The sequence below is a fragment of the Orycteropus afer genome, unplaced genomic scaffold, assembly GCF_000298275.1.
Source record: "Orycteropus afer afer isolate SDZICR_OR568_19922 unplaced genomic scaffold, OryAfe1.0 scaffold00398, whole genome shotgun sequence".
In the NCBI taxonomy this organism is placed as follows: domain Eukaryota; kingdom Metazoa; phylum Chordata; class Mammalia; order Tubulidentata; family Orycteropodidae; genus Orycteropus; species Orycteropus afer.
Window position 1 is genome coordinate 259257 of NW_006921985.1, and position 8036 is coordinate 267292.

Genomic DNA, 8036 nt, shown 5'->3' on the forward strand with positions numbered 1-8036 from the left:
TCACTAGGCGCATTCATAGCTCTTATAACAGTCCTTTATGGCCGGTCCAGAAGCCGGACAGCAGCTGGTAGATGACAGTGGACTACTGAGAGCTCAGTAAAGTCACCCCTGCTCTGCACACCACCGTCCCCAGCACAGCCCAACTGCTAAATACCATCAGTGAACACCTAAGTACTTACCGCTTTGTACTAGATTTAGCTAATGCATTTTCTACTATTTCTACAGCTCCTGAACGTCAAGTTCGATTCGCCTTTGAGTGGAAAGGGGAGTCCTGGACATTTCAAACGCTAACCCAGGGTTACTGTCACTCTCCCACGACTTACCATGGCCTGACTGCTCAAGACCTTCAAAAGCAGAACCCTCCAGAACCGACCTTCACGTTTCATTAAACTGATGATGCTGTGTTAGCCTGTAATGACCTTTCTCTGGACATTTCAAATGCTAACCCAGGGTTACTGCCACTCTCCCACAACTTGCCATGGAACCCTCCAGAAGCGACCTTCATGTTTCATTAAACTCAGGATGCTGTTAACCTGTAATGACCTTTCTCTCCTCAAAGGCGCTGCTCCCCAGCTAACAGCACATCTGGAAAGCTGAGGATGGGCCATCAACACCTCAGAACTTCAGGGACCTGGGTTATCTGTCAGGCTCTCAGGTGTTATCTGGTCGGGTAAGACTAGTGCCTGCAGGGCTATTGATAAAATGCGTACTTATCCATTGCCTACTAACATTAAGCAATTGCAAGCATTCCTAGGAACATTAGGGTATTGGAGACCCTTCATTCCTCACCCAGACCAAATCCTGTGTCCCCTTAATAAGTCAGCAAAAAAGGGAGTTATTTGGGATTGGGAAACAGAGCAAGGGCAAGCGTTGCAGGCAGCTCAAGTAGCAGTCCAACAGATCAAAGGTCTCGGGTGCCACAGAACTCAATGCCCCTTGTGAACTGGATGTTGCTAGTTACCCTGAGGGATGTGGCTGGGGACTGTGGCAAAGGCAACAGGGAAAGCAGGGCCCACTAGGATTTGGGTCCCCGTTATGGAAAGGGGCCAAACAGAGATACAGTCTGTTGGAGCACCAATTACGTACAGTCTATCGGAGTCTCCAGCATGTTGAAGATAGTACTAAGGGAGCTTCTGTTACGATAAAAACCCATTACCCCACTGCAGGATGGGTAAAAGAATTTAACAAGCCCAAGTCAGGGGTGGCCCACGCAGAGACGCTTACTAAGTGGCACACCTACCTCCAACAGTGAAGTATCCTGTCTGGCAGCCCCCCGAGTGCAGAGCCGCATCAGATCCTGGGACCAGGAACCTACGTAAGTGAAAATACAACCCGAATAGCTGAATCCCCTCCCCTGCTGAAAAGCCACATCAAGGAAGGAACTGAGCCCACACCTAATAATGCCTGGTACACAGATGGCTTGGCTCAGGGCAACCCAGCCTGTTGGACTGCAACAGCCATCCAGCCTGTCGCTGAAACAATATGGACAGATCAAGGGGAGGGCCAAAGCAGCCAGCGGGCAAAATTAAGAGCAGCCTGGGTGGTGCTTATGCACAAAAAAGATCCTGTAATTTCACCCACCGGTAGCTGGGCAGCATTTAAAGGGTTCACTCTGTGGCCGCCAAGCTGGAATGAGAAAGACTGGTGCATGGTAGGGCAGGCCCTTTGGGGAAAGCAGCTGTGGGTAGATGTTTGGGCCCGCACTTTAGAGGCCGACTTCACCGTCTATCGTGTACTGGCCCACAGCCTGTTAACCAACCCCAGCAACATTCAAGCTGATGAGCTAGCCCGGCTACACACCGTAACAATGGCTACCCAGAAAAACCGGCCATAAAGGACAGAGAACTTCATGGGCCATCACAAAAGGTATGGGAATTCCCCTATCTATGGCCCAAATTAAGGAAGCTTGTGATCAATGTCACCATTGTTCGCTAGAAAGGAAAAAGCCATTGCCTCAGGAGACAGGCCAGCACAAAAGCGGCAAACTGACTACCTAGGGCCCCTCCCTGCATTGGCACACTGCTGTTTTGTTCTAACCTGCGCCTATACTGTCACTGGCTTACTACAAGCGTGCCTGTGCAAACAGGCCACGCAGCATTCTACAATGCGGGGACTCACCTGGTTCTGTGCCTGCTCTGGCACACCAACAGACATCGCCGGCGGTCAAGGCCGACATTTCACCAGACATGAGGTTCAACAGTGGGCAGATGCACGTGATACCGTCTAGCACTTTCACCTGCCCTACGATCCCACTGCGGCCAGCGTCATCGAAAGAGTGAAAGGCCCACTGCAGCAAGCATTAAGGAAAGAGACTCACTCGTTACGATGGACACAGCACCTCCCAGAGAGACGTGCTAAGGCAAAGCAACGAATACCGTGACAGAACACCCCAGCGCCTATCACGTGCTAACCCAAGGACCTCAGCGTCCGCGATCCAGCTGAAAGCCACCGAAGATAGTGCCCTTCTTCCTGCAGTGAGGCATGAAAACAGGATCCTTTTGCCTTTGCTATAGGATCTAGGCCTCGGAAACCCAAGGAGGGGTCGCTATGAGTCAGGGCCGACTCGACGGCAAATAACAACAACACAGGATCTAGGCACAGGGCACCATGTGATTAAGCTCCCTTGGAGCTGGCAAGTCAGCCCTTGGTGACTTGGGATTTATTCCCCTCGGGGTGCCAGGCTAGATGCCCCATTGCTTATAACCCACTGGTTACACCCAAAACCCCCCAACGTCCTTCCTATTGCTAATCAAGGGCCACTATTAAAAAGGGGAACTTGCTTCATGAGCATATGGGCATTCATAGTACCTCCTTCAGATTACCCTGGCCCCCCAAAACAGAAGGGCAAGGAGAGGAAAGAGTGTCGTATTGTAAGCCAGGGCAAAGGCCTGGCCCAGGGTACTAATAACTTCCACCCCCACTACTGTTTATTTTCTGTTACACCATCAAGATTTACCTTTGATTGTTCTTTTTAAAGACTGTACCTTATCATCCTTAAGGGTCTCCAGCAATCTCTTTGCCACCGGGTTCTTACCGTGGCTGAAGTGCCCACCGATCCAACTGCTGGGCGTGTGGGGAACTGCCCATTTCATGTGGTGCCGGATTGCTGTGGAAGTCACTGCCCGCAAATGGAACCCCATGGAGCTGTCTAAACAAAGGGAAGGCCGTCTCCACTCCTAAGCAATTCTTCCCTCTTTTAATGTGGTTTGTAACATATCTCTGCCTTTCTGGGGCTTTACCCATAATATGACTGTCTCATCAGTTAAAACTGAAAAACCAAACTCACTGCCGTCGAGTAGATTCCAATTCATAGCGACCCCTCCTTGGATTTCTGAGGCAGTATCTCTACAGAAGTAGACTGACCAGTCTTCCTTCCAAGGAATGGGTTTGAACCGCCAGACTTCTGGTTAGCAGTCAGATGTCTTAGGCACTATGCCACAAGAGCTCCCTTCAGCAGTTAGGGAACAAGTTAATGTTTCCCACCCTGCAGGATGTGCTGGTTGGGATGTTCCGTCTATACAAGTAAACTCTGTCTCTCCCTGGTGTGTAGAGAGGCTACCAGGTAACCATAGCAAGGATATGTGATGGCTTTCACCACACCTTTGCAAAAATGTTAAAAATTAATATTATAATGTGGTTAGGGAAACAGAAAAATGGTAAAATTGAGGCATTTCCCTCTGGCTATGGGCCTGTAGTAATTCTGGCTGGTCCAATGCACCTCGGGGCGTCCCTACGTCCTCAGTGTAACATCTACATCTGCCCGCACACCCTTCCAATCAACAGCACCACACCATCGGTGGTTTTAGCCTCTACCACTTTTCACTCCTAGCGATGCCACGATACATGTGGGGTGGCAGGGAGAAGCACTCGCTAAGCATACTGCCACCGCCTTGAACGAGACATCTCAAGTCATTGCTTTACACAGAGACTGTTCAGATGAGAAAGGCAGTTTTACAGAACAGAATGGCATTAGATATTATAACTGCCACACAGGGAGGGACCTGTGCTCTAATCCATACTGACTGCTTTATCTACATACCCAATTATAATCATACTATTGCTCAAGCAAACCCACATTTCTGCTATCCAGCAATTAAGTATAGATTCTATTTCTTCTTGGATAAATTCTTTGCCATCCATGTAGAGATACCTCTTATACAGAATATTACCATTTCTATTGATCTTGCTGTTTGGATGCTGCAGTTTATATTGTATTTGTGGAATATGGTTGCAATACTCCAACACCCAGGTCCAAGGGATATAGTGGAAGAGGGGGCACTATTGTAAGGACCATTGTGGGGTGTTGGGGGTGGAGTGTATGGCCAGTAACAATGGCTCTCAGATCCCATCTTGTTTAGCCACACTTGAAAGAAATACAAGCCACTTCCCTTCTCCCTCCTCATCATATATTCCCCTGCTCCCCCTTCACTGTATTGTGGTAATTCATCCTTAAATTTTTAGTTTTAAGCAATAAAGCTTGCTAACCAAGCATCTTATCAGAGCACACACAGGTGGGGTGGTTCAGGGCCCCTCCTCATCAGGACCCAGGGCTACCGAGTCTGAAGCCAGTCACGTAGTCCCCATCCCCAATTCCTCAAACTCAGGTATAAGTATCCCTGCAAAGTGGGAGGGGGTTAGCAGTCACCTTGGGTCCACTCCAGCCCACCACTGCTGGGCGCTGACTGCTAGCAACACCTCTAAGCCTGCTTTCTTCTATTTCTTAAATCCTTTCACTCCTAATTCTCTTTATTTCTGTTCTGAATTAACATTCATGTCTTCCCCTACGCCTCCAGCAAAGTTTTTCAGACTGTCACTACCTAATCAGGAGGAAGTTTTAACCTCCTTAGAAAATTCCCATGACAAACACATATGGTATCGTCTCTACGAACCAAACTCACTGCCATCGAGTTGATTCTGATCCATAGTGACCCCCATAGAATTCCAAGGCAATAGATCTTTACAAAAGCAGATTTCCTCCACAGAGTAGCTGGTGGGTTCAAACCAACGACATCTTCGTTAGCAGCCAAATGCCTTAGATCTGTATGGTATTGTCCAAGTACACACATATTGGATCGATGTTGTTGTTAGGTGCTGTCGAACTGGCTCTGACTCACACTGACTCCATATACAAAAAAAAAAAAAACAGAAGGAAACACTGCCTACCCCTGCACCACGGCCACAACGGCTGCCATGTCTGAGTCCACTGCTGCAGCCACATGTCTATCCACCTCACTGAGGGCCTTCCCTCTTTCTCACTGACCCTCTGCTTTGCCAAGCATCATGTCCTCCAGGCGGGGACTGGTCCCTCCTGATAACATGTCCAATCTTCCTATGTTAATAAACTAAAAGAGAAAACTGTAGCAACCTCTGCCCACAAAGCATTTAATCATTCAGTGTTCGTTTCCTCAAAGAAAACAGGAGAAACTTTCTAAGCATATTAAGGAGTTCTGGTGGCACTGTGGTTAAGGCATTGGGCTGCTAACCAAAAGGTAGGCAGTTCAAACCCACCAGCTGCTCCACCAGAGGAAGATGAGGCAATCTACTTCCATAACAACTGATTGCCTTGGAAACCCGATAAGGGTCGCTTTGAGTCAGAACCAACTCGATGGCAGTGGGCTTGGGTTTGGGTTTTGGTTTCTAAGCAAACTAGTGAAATACTGGGTTGAAATCTATGAAATCTCTGTGTGGTGGCTGTCAGCACCAAGAATGGGCTACCACTGTGCTCAGCACTGATTTAGGGTTCCACCAACAAGGGGTGGTAAAATGGAAAGAGAGACACAGGTGTGAAAACTGAAAAGCCATCAGGAACGGCAGCTAAAATGACTAAACTTTATAAAACTGAAAGTTCAGAAGGTGTGCACATGATAAATAAATCCAAACTGATCATTCTCTTTCACCAGCCATTACTGGTAAAAAAAAAAAAAAAAAAGACAATGTCATTCTAGTTAGCAATAAAAGCAAATGAATACCCAGAAATGAAATGATAAAGAAAAATAAAAGACATATACAAAAAAATATAGAACCTTAACTCAAGGGCGTGAAAAACTTGAGTAAACAGAGAAATATATATGTCTACGAACAAAAATTTAACATTATAAAGCTGCTGAACTTCTAAAACAAGCACTAAATTTTATGCTGTGTCAGCCATTAACTTAGAGTTACAAATATGACAAGCTGGTTTTAAAAGTTCATTGAGAAAAATAAGTAGGCAAGAATGGCAAATCTTTCTCAAGAAAAGCAAAGGCAACTTCCCCACAAGATAATCAACGTGCCACATCAGTCAGCTGTAGTTAGGATGGGAGTCCCCAAGGGCCCACAGGTCCTGCACGTGGCTGTTAACGCCGTGTGACACCTGAACCTAAAGTCCCAGTGCACCTCAGGGGCACCCCAAAGAAAAGTGCTGGCAATCTCCTTACAAAACATCAGCCATTGAAAACGCCGTGGCTGCAGGCTAACTTGCAGACCTCCCACGGACTCCAGGTGGGACAACAGATGAACTGAAACATCAACTATTCAGAGCCACATCTATCACAGAACTTAAAGAAAGACTGCGTCTGCCTGGTAACCTCCGGAGAATGGGAGAACTCGGTCTCTGGCCAGCCACCGCGTGGGTTGTTAGGGCCACCGGGAAACAAAGCTCACAGAGCGCAGGTCGCGGTGGCACGTGCCGTAACCGAGCAGCTACCGCAGGCTCGTGGGCAGGCCAGCATGTGGTACTGTGTCACGGCCATTGGCCACACGCCCCAACCGCCCCCCAGGCAGGTACAGCATGCCCTTCTGCTGGTACCTGCTCCCCCGGACCAGCCCCCACCCTTCCCACTCAGACAAGGCACCTACCAGGGTCATTCCCACTGCAGCGCACACCATCCACTCTGACCCACAGAGAACCCAGTCTGACCATCCCCAACAGGACCACATGTATGCCTGCGGTCCACCGCCCACGCCTCCCACGCATCTCTCGAACACTCGGTGGGCTACAAGTAAATCCCACACCCCTGTGCCCACACAACCATATGGGCCCGGGCTCAGAGTGGCAAGACCGAGACTCCAAGCCCACTATGTCTGCCGTGAGAGCACATGTCGGGGAGCTCCAAGCACTCTGCTTCTGTAGTAGGGGGTGTGGGGGTTGCACATGACTGGTTATACCCTCTGAATCCCCATCCGACCAGGGCAGGGTCGGTATATTGAGAGGGACTTCTACAAGTCCCCTTTCCCAAGATGCTAGAAAAACTCACTATACTTGCACTATGTCCCAAACCAAGCAAAACTAACGTAAGATGTTGAAATTCAAGACAGAGGTTTCCTGGAGCAGGGATGGGGCTGGGAGGCTCACAGGGGGATGGGCGGCGGTCCTGTGCAGTTCCCTCACCTGGGTGTCGGCTGACAGGCGTGACAATTAACCACAGTGGGCACTACGATTTGCTTAATTCTCTGTGTGTGAGCTGCACAGTAACTGTGTTTACTTTAAAAGACGAATGACCCATGAGGACAGCTGGCTCCCAGGAACTGAGTGTGCACTGAGGCTTCTGTCCGACAGCCTGCTCCACGCGTGCACACACACCCATACATGCACACACATACACACATGGCCTCCTCCTCTCCCAAGTCCCCTCCCAGGCAGCTGCTTTCAAGCAAAGGCAAGGCCGAGGACGGAGCAGAGCGTGGCCTCCTGCCCTGGGGCTGCTTACCGGGCCAGCATCGTAGGTCTTGCGGGCAAGGTCGTCCAGGCTCTGGTTCTGCAGCTTCTCGGTGATGAGCGTGACCATGGTCGGGGGCCCCGGGTCCTCTGTCCACACCGTCGAGCATTGGGGTTCTGGGACATCGGACCTCAGGAGGCCAGGGCCATTACTGGGTCTGAGCTAAACCCAGAAGTTATGGTTCCGTTTGGCACTTGAACAATTCACTCCCAGGAGACTCCAGAGCCTCGTGTCTGTTGGTAAAGAGCAAACACAAGGGTCAAACACACACGTGGAACAAGGCCTCCAAAGCCCCACGGAAGCTTTGGGAAGGCAGCTCCCACCCTTGCTCTGAAAAGC